At 42.0% G+C, this 18,296-nt stretch overlaps 1 pseudogene; it reads right to left on the bottom strand.

Moving 5' to 3' along the window:
- Positions 1 to 467: 467 nt before the first annotated feature.
- On the bottom strand, positions 468 to 17,587 carry LOC142897999 (complement C3-like; annotated as a pseudogene).
- Positions 17,588 to 18,296: the final 709 nt, after the last annotated feature.

Below are 18,296 nucleotides of genomic sequence, written 5' to 3'. Positions count from 1 at the left end.
GACAAGGATCTCATGGATGAAGGTGCAGCATTGCTGCGTAGGGAATTAAATATTAGATGTTATAAGACCGCACATTGAAGTGTAGCATTCCCAGACAGAGTATTACCGTCTCACTTCACAGTCTATCTTCTAGGTACACAACCTAATCCGTCCATACATTGGCAACATTACCAGCCATAGTTATGCTCTGACATCCCAGTAGATATAATGTGTTGCGCTGCGTTTCTTTGCAAAATGGGAGTTTTTTTTTTGTTACAACGTTGGAGATGCAGAGCACTTGAGTGCATGTGCATAACTCCAGGTCAAACGACAGTATACTGCCGATATACTTTCACTTGTCAAAATATGGATTATGTGTTATCATTATTATTATTATTGTTGTTGTTGTTAAGTTGGATCACGGTACAAGCCCAGCAGAAACAACTGGAATAATTACACACAATCCACATTACTGTAAACAAACAAACTCACGTTTGAGCATTTTTAGCGATGTGAATGTCTCTGGGTGTCCCCATGATCAGGTAGGTTTTGCCAATCTGCAGACCTAAAGACGTCCTGCAGAGGGCGACACTGAGGAATGTGCATAGTTTTCCCAGAGCACCCAAATCTTTAGTTCCTGTGATTAAAATTAAGTTTAGGACAAATAAATCCCTTGGGATGCAAATGAAGAGCATCAAAATGATATTCTTGTTCTGAGATAACTTCCCACCTTCCTTGATGACTGACTGGATCCTCATCACATAAAGATTTGTGGTCACATCTTCAGTAAGTTCCTCCACCCTCACCTTGTAAGCTGGAGGCAGATAATTTACATGATGTTAGCTCTCTGTCTCTTTTATAGATTGATGTATAGATATGTATAGACATTTCCAAATTCTGGGGGGGAGGGGTATGAACACAATATAATAATAAAATTCCTTCCTTCCACATCAATGCTCACCAAAACTGCTATCACAGATATAAGATTGGCGTTATGAACTCCACGGTACCTCGTCCTTCCGCTTACTGCAGGCTTCTGTTAATAAAAAAAGGGGGGAAAAAATGGCAACAGTGTAATGTATGGGTCTCATTAGTGGTAGGAGCCCCTTTAAGGGACCCCAAGGAGCTGTTGTGCGATCTGAATGTAGTTACCTGGAAAAGGTAACCACATCCAAAGACTGGAAAAAGAGCTAAATAACGTCGTGGTACGCAAGTTATTCGACATAACAAACAGGATCACCAGCATCTGACTCTGACACCCATAAATATGACACAACACCAAAATTGCGGCTGGGTTGCCTAGCAACGAGGCTGGTTTTCCTGCCAATAAGCCCAGTGTCTCCTCTATGCACTCATTCAGCCACGTTAACTTTTTGCCACCGCGCCTTCGAAACGTCAGGAATGAGGTCACATGACCGTAGCTCCTCTCTTTTCTTCACTGAACCCGCGGCGGGAAGAGAGGCGCGCGCCACAATTTAACACAACATGAGTGGGGACGGGAGTGAGACAAGAGTGAGAGCGCGTCCGGTCTCTGGGAAGATTAAGCAAAGGCAGCCAAAGATATTAAGGTAAAATGCTTTGGATTTCACAAACTGAACTGATGTTGCGGAACAGTTCACTGGCAGGCGTGGAAATCACTCACCTTTCTGCAAAATTTACGGTTTTGAAGGCAAAATAGGTGACGGGGCGAACCTATGTTGGAGGCTTGTCATGACAACTACGTTATCTCTCCCACTGTGCTACTGCTAGTTAGTGGTGTGCGTTGATTAGACGATGGCTCTTCACATTCCAAATCGGCGAGGAGTCTTCTTTTCAGCTTACAAATGCCCGAGCAAACTGTTTGTAGACTTCACAAGCAAACCAACAGCCAGTTAGCAGAATTCCTCCACCTTCCTTGGAGCGGTTGGGGAATGCTGCTACCTGGGATCTTTGCTTTATTATCTCCATGTCCAATGCATACATTTTTCTCCCTTTAGGATTAGGTTAGTTGCTTGTATTTTTATTTTTAAAATAATATAGCCAATTTAATTTTTTGCTTTTTTTGTTTGAATTAATTTGGTCTTTTGGGGAATGTAACATGTCTCCAAAGATACATATGTTTTTTTTATGGAAAAAAAAAAAGTTTGGACACAAGTTTGTTTTTTCAACTTATTTTTTAAAATATGATTATAACTATTTGTGATTTTTGAAAGGAGTTTTGATTCATTATATTTGTATTCAATCTCTTTATACCGTATTTTTTGCACTACCTACTTTATAATAAAGTAAAATTTTTATATATTTTCTTTAATTTAATAACGGTTGCGCAGTGGTTAGCAATGCCGCGTGACAGCAAGGAGGCTGTGGGTTTGATTCCGGGCCTAGGACCTTTCTGTGTGGAGTTTGTATGTTCTTCCTGTGTCTGCGTGGGTTCTCCGGCCTCTGGGTTCTCCGTCTTCCTCCCACAGCCCAAAAACATGCATGTGAGGTGAATTTGAAAACTCTAAATTTTCCATTGGTGTGTATGTGAGTGCAAATGTTTTTTTGGCTCTCTGTGGCCGTGCGATGAACTGGCGACTTGTCCAGGGTGTCGCCCTGCCTTCGCCCTATGACAGCTGCGATAGGTTCCAGCAGACCTCCGTGACCCTGAGCTCGGGAATAGTTGAAAATGGATGGATGGATTTTCTGTGGTCAGTCATTTCCAAAGTAGGTTAAGCATAGGCTGGATGTATACTAAAAGTGCCAGATTGCGGCTTAAAAATTAAGTAACATAAATTCACTTTCAAAGGGTGACCCTTTGAAGGTGCTACCTGACTAAGCAAACCCACACACCCCAACATTTCAGTCACTTAGGTATTAAAATGACTTCACTTTAATATAGTGTTGGGGTGCTACATACAGTACATGTGATGAGCTGCCTGCAACTTTTTTGTCATATTAGTTCAGGGGTGGCCAAACTTTGTTTGCAATGGTCCACATGACAGAACTGCAGCGTGACGGCGGGCCACAAAAGTTTTGTTGACGGGGGGACGGGGGGCACGGTGGGGACGGATGCTGGTTGGAAATTGTGCTAACGTCCCGGATGTGGCCCTCAGGCCGTAGTTTGGCCATGCCTGTATTAGGCCCTGTTTGCACTTGGTCATTTCATGCGTTTTTTGCTGATCAGATTATTATAATGACCGAGTGCAAACAGTCCAAATCCGTTTTGACAGCCGATCACCAAAACCACCTTGGGAGGTGGTTTTGGTGATCACATCGCATAAAAATGCATTCGTCACGGACGTGCGAACAGAATGCGACTTCAGTCCACATTAAGGACCGCCTACTCCACTCACCTCTCCCGTGTACGTACTTGGTCGGCGCCCCAACTTCCGGCGTCGTCATTATAAAGTTACAAACAAGAAGCGGAAACAAATCATTTTTGTTAGACTCGTTTATTATTCATTTGATGCGATCACAAATGGCACGCTCGAGACGCATGTTAATGGCTAAGTGCGAACAGATGCTGCGAGATCCGTTCTCGTGATCCAATCACCCAAAACAGTTACAAGTGACCAAGTGAAAACAGGGCCTTAGTTCATCATCTTGTTGTCACCTTCAGCACAATGACATTCAGTGGCTTTACAGAGCTGCAGCAATTCTCCAGCTCTCCTCTCAGGATGGTAGAACTTCACACAATGTCGCTCTGCAAAAGCCGAGAATGAGACAGTTTTTCCTTTCCAAGTTTACAACAGAGTGCATATTTTTATCCAAAAGAACTTGTGAGGGCGGTTTTTAATTTTTCCCCGAGGCTCACCGTCAGAGTATTGATAGACCGACACAGCAGCTGGTTGAAAGACGTCGACATTCATTGTCCGATGAATCCTAAATGTGATTTCTTCTGGGCGAGTGTGGGATACCTGTGGGGAGCAGCTGAGATGAGAAAGAGGCACATTCCATTTCTCACACTGTAGCCCGACACCAAGCCCAAAATCAACCCCAAAGAAATGGAAAAAAAAAAACGTTTGATTTAATTGTGTTCAGTAAATGTTTTGTTTCCTGCTTCGGGTTCTTTATGAGCAGATGCAGCAAGTTTTTGACTAAGAAGGCTGCACTGAACTGTATTGAGCACAAAATCAGTACAGAAAATGTAAGTTTAACGTTAACAAATCATTACTTTTGTAACACAAGTAGTCTCCTTAAAATGCCAAATGAGTCCACTTCAAAAATGGCAACAAAAAGAAATGGCCCAGTTGTAGTTATTCCCGTAGGTCATTTGGTACTGACCCATTGGAAAACTGAGCTTAGAGTGGAGCAAACTTTCATATTTATCTAATGCAGCTCATTGATCACAGTCAGTGTTCAGAGTCTGACTTAATTTTGGAAACCTGTTTGCATTAGCTCATATTTCAAAAAGACAAAAACCACCTAAAACCAAACAAACTAACTAAAAATAATTAAAGGCTTAAAAAAAAAATCCCTGCTGTTTACGTAACTGTTCTAACGAGATAATCTCCCAAATGCCCTTTAAAAAACATGATGGAAAATCACATGTAGTGTGCCAACTTGTAAATTGTCATGCACAAAATCAGAAACACTTGGGTAACACTGGCCAAAATCAATGTAGCAATGAAAGAGTTGACACATTCAAATAAATATAGAAAAAATAATGTATGCTGGCTGCTATTAAAACATACAAAACTAAAGCTACAGGATTGTCATACACAAAAAAGAGATGTAATGCAAACATTTCCTGCAAGATGTCTGTCAGAGCTCCAGCTGAGAGTCATGTCAAGACAAACGTTGGAGGAGGCAAGCCTGAGGGCAGGAGTGTCTTACTTGATCCAGGTGGAGGACGAGTGAGCCTTGTTCTGAAATGGTGTTCAACTCATGATTTGAAATTACACGGCCGGGTCTTGTGGATAACTGCAGACACACACACACACACACGAACCAACATGTCATCCATCCAAATACATTTTTTCTTGTAAACACACTGAATTTTGAAATGTTTGCAGATGTGTTTTGTATTGTGTTACGTTTTGCAGGTCATCCCAATGGTAAGTGAAACCGCTTAACAAGCCAATTTCCAAAATTGTCTTTGTTGCATTGCGCCGATTATGCAGGAACCTGTATGGAGATTAAACGTTGCCAAACGGCTGCGTGAGCGGGACAAAACTGAACGGTTTTATCGTTATTTAGTTTTATATTTTACAGCATTCTATGTTTTGGAAATGTCTTTCTTATTTTGAAGATTCACGACAGTTTGTCTTTATGCCTGTTCTTGTTTTGCCTTCTTGTTGATAATAAATGTTCCTACCTGCTGATTACCGGGGCCCTATTTAACCAAGGAGGTTTAATCAAAGTCCGAGTTTCACCATAAACTCTGAGTTGATTTTCTGAGGGTTTTGAAACTCGAAACATCTTCTCAAAGGTTTTAAGTTGAGCTAATGAACTGATTTTTTTTCAGTTTGAGTTACCTGCCTACGTCACCACCACAGAAAGCCCACATTAATGGCACTACACTACCAAGTGACACTACTGGTCACCGTGGCAACTGTCAACAAGCAGGCGAATTTGGGCATATCGTTAGAGGGGAAAACACACCCATGCAAAGGCAAAAGACAGAAGTGGCATTGGAGAAAATTACTGATGGGTAAAGGTGCTATGTTGTTTCAAATTTGTAGGCATACAGATAAGTGGGTGGTTGGGGTCTTGCTCAAGTGACCTCAGTGGCGGTGATAAGAGTGGAGACATGCAGTGGCCACTGTACTCACCCAAATCCCGTTACTCAAGAGATTCGAATGATTGGCCTGATCATGAGCTTGCTTCCCCAACCCCTAGGCCGCCACCACTGCTTCACTGTTGTGCCTTTGATCTGGCCTCTGTCTGTTTGGCTTTTGTCTTTGCCATTTTGTTATTCATTATCCTGTGCTTCAACCAGTTTATCAGTATTTTATCATATTCCAGGGTTCTTTGTTTTCTCTGCATTGATACTCCAAAAATGATCAAAAACAGGCGGTGAATGCCAAACAAATAGGTAGCAGAGTAAAAACTAATCGATTCAACCAGAGTAATCAAGACAGGAGCAACAGTGTCAGGGATAAACATGAGTAGAACATATATATGATGCTGATGTCCTCTAAAAAAAAAAAAAAAAAAAAAATTCTTAGATATACTCACAACACCTGTATCCTCAGTCTATATATAGTTTCATCCTGGCTCTCTGTTGGGAAATATTTACCAATGAGAATTAATTGAGAATAAGGATTTTTTTTATGACATAAAGGGTAAAAAATTTGGAAAGAAGTAGAAAAATAAATGCTTAAGAATAGAATAAAAAAGCACCTGGTATGAGCTGGACTGCAAGGTTAAAGTTCCCACAGTCACTGGGTCGATCTCGATGAAAGGTGTAGTACAGTGACACCATCTGGCACAGCAAATTAGAACGATTCTTAAAGCACTAATAAGTGATTTTCATCAGTAGCTATGTTCACATGCACAAATTTCTCCAATCCGATCTAAACCTTGGTTGATCGGAAATTCCAAATCCACTGTTTACATGGACACTAAATAAAATGATCCGATCGTGACGTGCGTATACGTGCGCCAAGCGTTTAATCAGAATGAATCATTTGGGCATGGGCGAAGTTGTCCAATTTTCCGTAAGTAGTAGTTCCGCCTGTGTTGTAAATAAACGCCGCGTTGTCCGCACTCCGCACGTCCTCGGCTCTTTCAAAAGCCTTCAAACTTTTCCAGCGGGTTTTTATTTGGTCTATCGTTTCATTTATGTTTCGCGGGAAAAAATGACGCCGAGGCGGAAACTCGTCACGCAGACATAGCACACATGCGCAGTGGAGATAGTCCGAGACAGATCTGGGGTAGTGTGTCACACCCACACCCTCTCTGTAAAAAAGAGGATAGAAAATGCTAGAAATCAACAAAGTCGAACTAGTCACATGTGCAAGTTAGTGCCCATCAAAAGAGCCGTCTCAATAATGGCGAAAAGCAAACACTCCTTGCTTTTCGCCAGGTCTGGTCATATATTCTTTAATGATCAAAGGTGTATTTTTCCCATGAGTCAAACCACGGGGTTGAGATGGACAAAGAGATCCTGAGGCATTGAAAGGTGGTGGACGTTCTTGGCACATGTTCCAAGAGTTTGGTGATGTTTGGTGAATCTGGCTGGCAGAAGCTTGTGACGCACCCGTGTGAAATACAGCAACAGCTTCTGGGGCTCCCGCATGCCTTTTGCAAATGTTTTTTTGTTTGTTTTTGTTTTGACAAATTCACATATCCAATGTAGTTGTCAGTTATCCCTTTAGGAATTAACAGCAAAATCAGCTAAAAAAAACCCACACCTGGCCTACAATTTTCACGTTTTTCATCCTCAAGTCCTCCTATGACTTTTATATATATATATATTCCACCACCTGCAGCACAGTCTAACACGCACCTTCTGTTTAAGCAGTAAAACAGAACTACAACAGTCTAAAATCCTCATTATGACTCAAAGACCTGAATCACATTTTGTTTTGCTGAACAGAGCCCTGTGGCCAAAAGTGTGACAAACCTCTGCTTACCTTCAATGTTGCTTCTCCTGTTCCTGTGGCAGACACTGTAATATTCTGGTTGATACTATTGAACTGTCAAAAAAATTGAAGACACTGTCCAATCAGCTAACAAACAGATGGTATTTATATCATTAGCTGTTAAGTGTTTGGTTAAGGGCAAGTGTCCTCTTACTCTTAGCATCCTTGTTTGATAGTAGTTGTCACTGTTGAAGTTCAGCCGGACGTGCCTCATCACGCCGGGCAATGCAATACTGACATACAGGTTGGGTTTGGCTGAGCTTTCTCTCCCTGTGCAAATGCACAAAATAAATGAATAAACAAATAGTGTTATTAGGCAACACTGCTTAAGCTTGTTAATATTTTTTCCCCCGCCACGTGACTCTGAAGCAATCAAGCAGTCAGATGTCACTTGTGTCCTCTTCATCACATGCAAGTCTGTTTTATTTGTCTGGCCTTGTGCAACGGTGCCTGTTCTAACCAAGACACAGCGCAATCTGATTTCTCACCTGTCACCGAGATCTCCGTCATCGCAGCTGAGTCTGGAGCCAGTCCTGATGCTGGGATTGCACTGTTGAGAGTTTCGACTTGTTGACCAACTACATGGGGACAACAATAGTTTGGGTACCTACGAGCGTGTAATTGGTTGACTCTGTCTCGCAAATGGGCTCCTTTAGACGGGTAAACTTACCAATGCCTTTAGTAGCTGGGTCTAAAATGACATTGATGACAGATTTGACTTGTGTTCCTGGAGGCTGGAGAGCACATGGCACAATGTAATTTTATTTTTTTTTAATTTCCCTTCTGCCACTTACAACTTATATAACTTTAACACACAAGGTATGGGTATTTTCTTCTTTGTCCTCATTTTAATAATTATTTTTATTTTTTGCCAAATCCACCAACTAGCCAATCATTGGACAACACCTTTCAGGTGATCTGACAAACACTGCAAATCCTACTGCATCTTTTATCGCTGCGATTGTTTTCCTCTTTTGTCATTCAAGGTGTCTCTTTGCCCAAGTCAGGTCGAGTAACTGTTTTACGTTCTTTTTGTCCTCTAATTTCATCCTCTCCTTTAGTGGAAGCACCTTTAGTTTCTCTTCGTACATGCAGACAAAAATAACGCTCAAGTTTTCTCTTACCACCACCCGCAGCATCTTCCTAACTCCATCACTTAGTGAAGAATCTAGCACGGCAGCTTGGACCTCTATGGGAAATTCTCCATGCTTCATTGGAATGATGATGAAGGGCACAGCTCGTGTGGTTCGGCCACCGACACTTAATTCCTGCCGATACTTTCCACGCTTGGTGGCAAAGCTGCAAATGTTTGATTCCGCGAGCAGATCCACACGTACCTTAGTGTTGAGACAGAGTTCAATGTCACTAATTTGATGTTGATTATGACTGAAGTACTGAGAGTACAGTAGAGCTGAGAAACGATTCAGCTCCTTCTCTGTCAGTGCCGGGTGCTGTTAGCCAGCCTGGACCCGAGGACTCAGCCTGACTTACGGTAATAGCGTCAGCCCCCAGGTTGTGGAGGATGGCCCTCACTTCAATCTGCTCTCCTCTGACAGCAGCGTAGGGCAGTCTCAGATCGATGAAGAACTCCTTGTGAACAATCACCTCTAACGGCTTACTGATGCAGATACCTGAAATAAGAGAAGGAAACATCAGTCGATCAACTTTGAATGATTGAATGGAGAGCCGTCCAGTTGACTTCTGAAATGAATGGCAATGACTAAATTCTCACCGTGAGTCCTTGATAGGCTGATCCCAGTGAACTGCCAGGTCGTGATGGAGTTACTCAGAAAAAAAATACGGTGAAATGACCTTTCACTAGATCGGGAAAAAAAAAGGAAAGTGACACTCTTTGTTTACAGGCTCAGTCCCTTTCTCTCCCATTGTGTTAGTTTGGTCGCCAAGTGTCGGCCCTCTTCCATCCTACTTATTTGTGAACCGGTGTGATGAATGCAAAAACAATCACAACAATATTCACTGCAATGTCACCAACAAACCGATTAGCCTAAAAAAACAAAAACAACAACTAAAAACCAATTTAAAATAATTAATGGAGACGAGTGAAGTGGGAGCCTTGAGTCACTTTGTTCGGGTTCACATACTGTGATCAGCTGCGCTCTGTAGTAGTTAAAAATGTATAACACAACTGTCCTTTCAATGAAGAAGATAAAGGGAAAGGGAAGAAAATGTTACGTGCACAACACGGACAGAGTTACTGGCCCTGATGAGTCGTGAGACATTTGTGCACCGCCGCCACCGGTTTACACTAAGCTTTCGCTGTGTTTTCTGCACTTGTTGTTTTTTGTGTTTTCTTTATTCTCTCTAAAAGTGCGAAGTTTCCTCACCAGTGTGGTTGCCCTGTTGGGCAGTCAGGCAGTTTGTTATCCATCCACAGCCAACTGTCTGGGAAATGTGTGCGAGAGCCGATCTCATCATCAAAATCAACATCCGCTTCACCTTTTGCCAGAAAAAACAAAACAAAAAAAGACAACACTGAGTGCAAAGCGCCTTTTTGGTCACACACTGGCAAGAGTGGCTGAGAATTAGCTGACATTTATATGAATAGATATATTTTGCTGTAGTAAATTAGTGCTGTAGTGGTGGATTTTCCCCCGTTCTTTTCCTGGGATAAATAATTCAAGATCTTGGGGAATTAGGAAATTAACTTGTTATCTCGTTAAAACAGAGAAAAAAAGAATGCCTTTATGGGTGCCATGTCTTTATCTCTTATGTCTGTTATTTCCATTGTGACGTTCTAAAAATAAATTTAATTTTGCTGATTTTTTGTTCACAGGCTGTGAAAGCCCATTTTCTTTCTGTCATTTTCTTCTTTCGGTTTGGAGCAACACAACGGAGGGCTTCAAAACAGGCTCCAGCATTGTCACTATGCAACCTTGCAGGTGTGTGTTGTTACTCACGTGGCACCCGTGCTGCACGACTGGTGACTGGGAAAGCGTTTGAGAAAAGACAGTAATTAAAAGGAGAGATGAAAGTCAATGCAGCCCGCTATCTGTTGCACAGAAACTACGTTCTGCTGCCACAACATACAGCAAACTAATGCCCCCAACCCCTACCCATCCTTCCCCCGAAAAAAGGACGTTTGAAGCAGAAGATAGAACATTGTTGAGGTGGATGTTTCTCACCTGCCCTGGTCGTGGCATCCACTGTGGTGGTAGCTCGTCTCTGTCTGGAGACCGAGTGACACGTTGCCTCTGGAAACACAAGGACAGAGCCTCGTTTTGTCTGGGTTTCTGATAAGAACTCAAAGTACAGATGAAAAGACCAAAAGTGTCTGAATGGAACACCCAAAGAACACAAAAAAACCTGATCGCACCTTGTCTGTCAGGAGTCCCCAGTCTAGGATTGTTGGACTGAAACATCAGCCCGGCATCGTAAAACACGTGCATAGCATCCTTTCCTCCACCAGGGGTGCAGCCTGTGTCAAACTGTTCCACAATGTCCCACACCTGGGTCACACAGCGACAAGCCATATCTATGAGAAATATCTGGGCTGGCTGTTTGCTCGTCATGACACAGTCTTATTGCGATGTATCTGTGAATTAATCTTTAATTGGATCTTTAATTGATGCCAATATATTTGTTCAACCTTTCTCTGTGAAAGAGGGTGCTGGTTGTTGAGCGCATGGACACCCTTGTTCACTGCCACCAGTCCCACTGTGGCTTCTGGGTCTCCAGTGACCTTAAGTCGACATCTTCCTCCGGGCTCTTGAAATGGACTTAAGAACTCCAGCGTCAACTATAATCAACGGGAGATGTCATTTGGCACAATCCCAAGCATTAAAATATATGTTTTTGTAAAAGAGAAGGACGTGTCAAATATATACTTGTCACAGGTTTTGTCTGGAAATCTTAAGTACCAGTGGAGTGCAGGAGCAGCTGATCTTTACTCATGAGTGTACAGAAGCCCACTGAGTGGACCCAGTGTAGCCAAGTCAAATTTTATTTGTTATTTTATTTTATTTGTTTTCCCTAAAACCTTTGTTGTTGTGAACTTCGCCAAAATGTATTATTATTATTTTTTGCTTGCAAAAATGTAAGAAAAAAAAAAAAAAGAGGTTCCCATTGTGAATGCCCCATGTTCCTCGGAGGTACCGTTCTGGCGTTGCATCACCCGGTGGCACAGAGCCGTGCGTGCTCCGGGCTGGTGAGTCAAATTTTGAGTGCTCTCTTTTCCGTCATGATTTATTATCCTTGTAACTACTGTGTGTTCATGTGTTCTGTGGTACGGGTTGTTAGTGAATTTATGAAGTAACCCTCTGTTGGCTAATGACTCGTAAATGTATTTAATTATTCTTATAAGTCATTCAAAAGAAATTGCTTGCCTTTGCGGAGAGAGAGTTGCAGCATTGACTCACTGTGCGTGACGTCTGTATATTCTTATTTTTTTCTCTTTAAAGGTACGTGGATTGTTTAATCTGGTTTGTTTTGATATTTTGGAATTCATACATATATATATATATATATATATATATATATATATATATATATATATATATATATATATATATATATATATATATATAAAAACGAGCTGACTAGGGCTAAAGTTTATTATTATTTTTGTGGACTGTGCAGTATGTGGTAACTATTTAATGCATTTTTATCACTGTGTTTTATTACCGTGTATGACGCCTACATTTTTTTCTCTTTAAAGAATAAACCCAGAGGATGCTTGACACCTGTGTGCGTCTCACTTGATCGAAAGACACAACGCAGAAATCCGCCCGCTGCACGAGCTTCTGTCTGTGCAGAACCCAGTGTTAAAAAAATATAGGGTGTAATAGCTTGTCGTGTTGGTGTGGTGACTGGCATTAGCTGTCACAGGTCACTGTCTGGCCTCCTGAAAGGGACCAACTCTACAAAACGTCAATGTTAGCATGTTCTCACCTGATGAGCAGAAAGACATGTTACTTAGTCATCAACGCTCACCGGCTGGTCAAACAAGTTTATCATCAGGCCCAGGGGGCGGCTAATCTGGGCAGCACAACTTTCTTGTGCTTTCGCGGGTGAACTTGTCGTACCCTGCGGTGTGGAACGCGGCTTGTGTGTGTCTCACCGAGCCCATGCAGGTGTCATCCACTTCCACCCAAACAGAATCTGAAACCACTTCACTGTTGCTGGTGTGGTAGTAGGCCACGATGCGGAACGATGGCAACATCTTATCGGTGATCGGGATCCGTTCCGAAATGACTTGCCCTCTTTCACTGGAATGATGGTGGCCGACCAGTTGTCCCCTGCTCGATATCTGTGCACAGTTAGACAGCGTGACTCTGGAGGCTTAGTCACTCCACAAATTGCTTGCAAAAGCATCTCTTACCAAAAAAGTGATGTCACTCTGAAGATCTGTGTTTCGGATCACGGTGACTTTCATGTCATCCCCAACTGCTACTCGAGCACTGTCAATACCTGGAATGACATTCAACACAGTAGTGGCGGCAAAGATGGATCACAATCTAGAATAGATAATTACCACCCCACTGAGTAATGGAAATAGTTTCTTCACTCCCTCTCACCAATATGGATGTACTTGTCGCTTTGAAGCCTATGAACTCTAGCTTCCATGTTTGCTGATGCTTGTCTGTGTTCTGGAAGTGTCTGAACATTTGTCCTTGCCTGCAATTCAAAGCACAGAGTGACTTAATAGGGCGAATTTGCTGAAGCAAAAGCATGAGACAATCTAATTTGTGTAAAACTTTCACACACTCTCTGAGTGCACATGATAGGACATACCCTGATAGTCAAATCTGCCGTCGTTTGAATAATGTTGAGGGTAACTCTTGCCAAGCCGTTGGTATCAGTTGTTCCCAACTTAGTCTGAATGTCACTTTCAGATGGCACATCAACCATAACATCTACATTTTTTGCAGGAGTTTTATCAGGGTTGATAACTTTAACCTGTCATCAGAGAAAAAAACAGCACTTTTTTTTTTAGTACATTTGTGCTAAACCTGTTTTGTAAGACTAAACTAATTTCTTCACTGCAAACAATGCTATCTGCATGAAGCATCCACATTTATGTCTGGCAGATTTTCCTATTTTTTGTTGAAAAGGGAGATTTTATTGAAGAGTGAAAATAATACAATTCTCCAGCCACTGCTCCCACTTACCGTTACATCAAAAGTGATTCCAGATTTGTAATATGGGGGTGTGTTTTTGAAGCTGATGGTGTACGGTGACGTGACAATTGGGATATTCTTCAATTCAGACCCCACCATTTCGCTGCCTTTGGAGTGGAAAGAGGCAAAAACAAAAACATGTCAGTCAACCCCCTCCCAAAAAAACCTCAGACGTAACAGATATAACAGATGCTTCCCTCTCACCGCTTTCTGTGAGCACACTAACATCTACAAATATGGCGCGTCTCTGCTGTGCCAGTTCCACGGTATTAGGGAATATGTGTGTGAGGTGCGCTCTTGTCATTGTCACCTCTGCTTGGCCATTGGTGAGCTACAATGACATTAAATGCACCATTAAATCAGTAAGAGGGAGGAGTCGCAAGTTGCTATTTACTTGGCAAACATTCTTTCTATGAGAATATGGTGAATTTGCTCACCGCCACTTTCTGGAGGGAACTTGGAAGGCTTGTTTTCTGATCGTTTGGGCTGTCTGTTTCCTTATCAATTTGTGACATAACCCCAAATACCACATAGGCCATCCCAGCCACTGGCTCCCCAAACAGGTACCTATGAAAAGATACCAATTTCATAATGCACAAAATAAATTCAAAAGTAAATTATTAATATTTAGACATTTGAACACCAAATTACCAATTATCCCACGTGCTTTTCGGCTTTTCTTTTCCTTGCGAAAGAATGGTGTATTTCGCCAGACCAATTTTGTTGCAATTATTATTATAGTTGTTGTTGTTGTTGTCATCATTAGTAGTTGTAGTAGTAGTAAAGTAGTACTAGTTGTAGTAGTATACATTTGGGCATTTTCAATTAAGTTCAACTGGGGTTTTTTTTTTAATACAGGAGTATACCGCTATTCGTAATTTCTAAAGGTCTGATTTTCTGTCTTTTCTTCTGCTTAAACGTGATTAGATGATTAATGTAGTACTCGTCCTTCACACACCCAATACAATGGCACATACTTGTGACTGCTGAGGTCATCAAAATCACAACATAGCTTACGTAGCTTTGATGTTGACGGTGAACTCTTCATCGTCCACATAGAAGAAGGGTCTCCGAGGTGTAATTTTCACCTCAAAACTTGGCAAGACTGAAAAGTCAAAGGGGATTTCTCTGATGGTTTGTCAACCAGAAGGTAATGGTTGTTCAAATAGTGGCAACTAGTGAGTAAGTTACCGTATTCTTTGACCTCGAACACTGCGGAAAAGGTCTGCTGTGGGTTCTTGGAAAACTTTGCCAAAATCTTCCACTCACCAACACTGCACACAGCAACAGGGACACGTACTTCATAAATTCAATATAATAATAGTTTGATTAGAAAAAAGTAGCAAATAAATAAAGACAGGCACATTTTTATTTTAATAATCACTTAAATCTGATTTTAGAAAAAAAAAAAAAAAAAAATGAAAATAGCTCACCTCACAAGTTCAGCAAGGTTATAGTGTCCAGACTTTAGCCCTGAATCCAGAGTAATTGTTTCATGAGGCAAAATGAGGCCGTCTGGCGTCTAAACGTTAAAACATGCAGCAGATGAGATTGTGGCAGTTCATTCCAATGTTACTAGTGGCAATTAAATGTTTACCACTCAGCTACCTCAATTTCGATTGTAACAGAAGTACCAGTGCCACCAAAGTCCTCCACGGGCTTCATGCTGGGCGTCAAACCAAAAACCCTGTAAAGAACTGTGAAAAGACGGTGCTGACAAAACCTTAACTGAAAGTTCTCAACAACACATTACTGAAGTTTTCCAGATCACGTTTTCTACATTGTCAATTGAGCAGAGGAAGCAGAGACGGTTGTCAGATTCACCTGTGCTTTCGGGGGTGTAGAGGGTCTTGTCGGTCTGGATGAAGATGTAGCCGGCCTGAAAGGACACCATCAACACCTTCTCCACCACCATGCCTGGGAATTGAGCCTGCAGGTACACGTACTGCCTGACACTTGGATCCCTGTTGAAGTCTGTCGGAGGAACCTGAACCCCATGAGCAGACAGACCAAGAAAAACAAAAACAAAACAAATAAATCTGGACCGGTATTCACAAAGTGTTTTAGTGAAACACTAAAACACAAAGGCAAAGTGTTTTGCCTCATGCAGATGTGAGTGAATGTTGGGTGGTGGTCGGAGGGGCTGTTTGGCACGGATTGGCTGCCAAGTTTCTATCAGTCTGCCCCAGGGCAGCTACCTCCACCAGTGTGAATGTGGTGTGAATGAATGCTTCAATGGTTCAATGCAAAGCGCTTTGGGTCCTTGAAAAGCGCAATATAAATCCAATCCATTATTATTATTATTACCATTTAGTACACACATACACACACACACACACACACATACATAAAGGGGCCATTTAAAGGACTCAGGAGTCAATTAGAAAAGACTGCATGATGACATGGCTAAGCAGAGCTACTTTCACCCCGATGATTGAGTGCTGGGTGTCTTTGGTGAAACAGTCCATGATTTACCGTCACTGATCCCATCGCCTGGAAGTGATTGCTGCTGTTGAGGGTCACCGTTGCACTGGCAAACTCCCTGGTCGGGATCGGATGGCTCTTCACCCGGATGACGACTTGGACGTCTCCTCCTCCTGTGTAGTCCTGCAACTCCACAAAGATGTTCTCTGGGGTTCCAATACGCATGAGGTTTGGGGCCGACATCACCTCCCTGCAGAGATCGATAAGGTTCCCAAACCACACGCAATGTCAAGGCCACAGTTTAACAATTTTTTTTTTAATCTGTAAAGGGGGGAAAGATGTTTGTTGTAACATGAATATTTGTTTTTGTTTCATTCTCAGGACATTTATTTAAAGGGCCAGTGATTGTCACACGGAATTGGCTCACAAAACTAAACTTAAAAAAACAAAAAAAACTTTGCTCAAGTGGAGGCTGTGAGCTCAACTAACAATGAGTAATCTCGTGATTGTCTTGATCTGCATCCAGCACTGGATCAATGCAGCATTTCATCATATGACTGTCATTTGTTTGCTGTGTGTGAACTTTGAACAAGAAACTGGAGCAGCAACCTGTGATTCAGTCTAAAAACACCAGACTGGCACTGGGTCGAGCCATGAGCACAAAACATTCTGTCATGTAGAAAATTGACAATGCGGTTCGTCAGAGGTGGATGTGTAGATTTTGTTGAGTGTTTTTGAACACTTTTAACCAACAAACTTTTTAATTGCTCCATCATTCTCCCCTGATAGTTTGACTTACTCTGGACATTGTCCAGAACAGGGGTGTCAAACATACAGCCAGCGGGCCGGATCACGCCCGCAAACTGTTTTTTTGCCGGCCCGTGAGATAAGTTTGCAAAGTATAAAAACTGCAAATTTTCAATGAAAGAAACTGCTGTTCTAAATGTGTCCACTTGGTGTCCCAACATCGTTTCTGCTTTGCAAGCAAACTAAATATTGGGGCTGAGCAAGTCGGCACAAGCACAGCCGCTCACGTCTCCTATTGGCTACCCTCATTACCCCAGAATGTCCCCTACTGGCTACCTTCATTGCCCCAAAACGTCTCTGTCAAACAGACAAAGTTGATGCAGAGTGCTCAAAGGACACAAACGAAGTAAAACAAAAAAAACAATTGGAAGTTGATTTTTTTTTGTTTTTTTTTACGTTAATATTACCATACCATGATTTCACTGGTTAGGGTTAGGAGTGGGAATAGATAATCCTCTATGTGGCCTGCGAACCAAAATGAGTTTGACACTCCTGGTCTAGAAGGAACTGCTGGTGGTGTCTACTTACAGCTGAGCTCCATCCGTGACAGAGGTGAAAGAGGCGAAGGCCAGAGAGGCCAGCAGCCAAAGCAGAGTCCTCCTCATCTTCCCGATCCTGGTCTGCTCTCAACGCCCCCAAGCACCACACTGCTTTTATCCTCCCCCCTCCCTCCATCTGCACAAAATGCTCATGTCACACACGCCTACATGTCGCCCACATCACAGGCGGCCAAAAAGTCAAGTAAGTCAATAAAAATAAATCAGGTCAAATGAAACATCTCTGATAGTTTGTAGTAAATCTTCAGGGTCCAGTACAACGGTTAAGTGGCGTGCATCAGGCCTGTAAATGTGCTGTTGAATAGAAAATATTAGGATTTTTCTAAAAAAAATAAAAAAGGTAAAAAAAAAAATAAGGTCCCAAAACAAAGAGAATATTTTTTTTCTTTTTCTTTTTATTGTTTTACAATTTTTGGCTTTTATCTTGTTGTGATGTTTCATTGATGTGTTCTTTCACTTGTACATAGTGGTTTTGGGGTGGGTGTTTGTTTTATTTTATAGTTATTTTCACACCACTGTGTTCTATGTTGGATGTAGAAATAATACACATTTATTTTTTGTTTGTTTCATGAGCATTACTAATTCATTCATTCATAAAAACTAAATCTAAGGAATCGCTTGGGAGCCAAAAGAGCCAGCTCTTTTTAGCGAGCTGTTAGAGCCAAAAGAACCGGTTCTCTAAAAAAAGAGAGACGGAATTCCCATCACTAGACGCAACTGCATTTGCAGCGAGCGGAAACACCGGCACAACCGGCGGACAAACAGAAACTCAAATATTTGCAGCCGTGACTGATAGGTGCAGGCGAGTCACGTGATGCATCCCAGTAGGCGAGCTGCCAGGC

This window comes from Nelusetta ayraudi, unplaced genomic scaffold (assembly GCF_046127955.1).
Source record: "Nelusetta ayraudi isolate G7.1 ecotype Tasmania unplaced genomic scaffold, CSIRO-AGI_Nayr_v1 ptg000004l, whole genome shotgun sequence".
Lineage (NCBI taxonomy): Eukaryota > Metazoa > Chordata > Actinopteri > Tetraodontiformes > Monacanthidae > Nelusetta > Nelusetta ayraudi.
The sequence above is the reverse complement of the archived record's forward strand: the minus strand, read 5'-3'. Positions and strand labels throughout refer to the sequence as shown.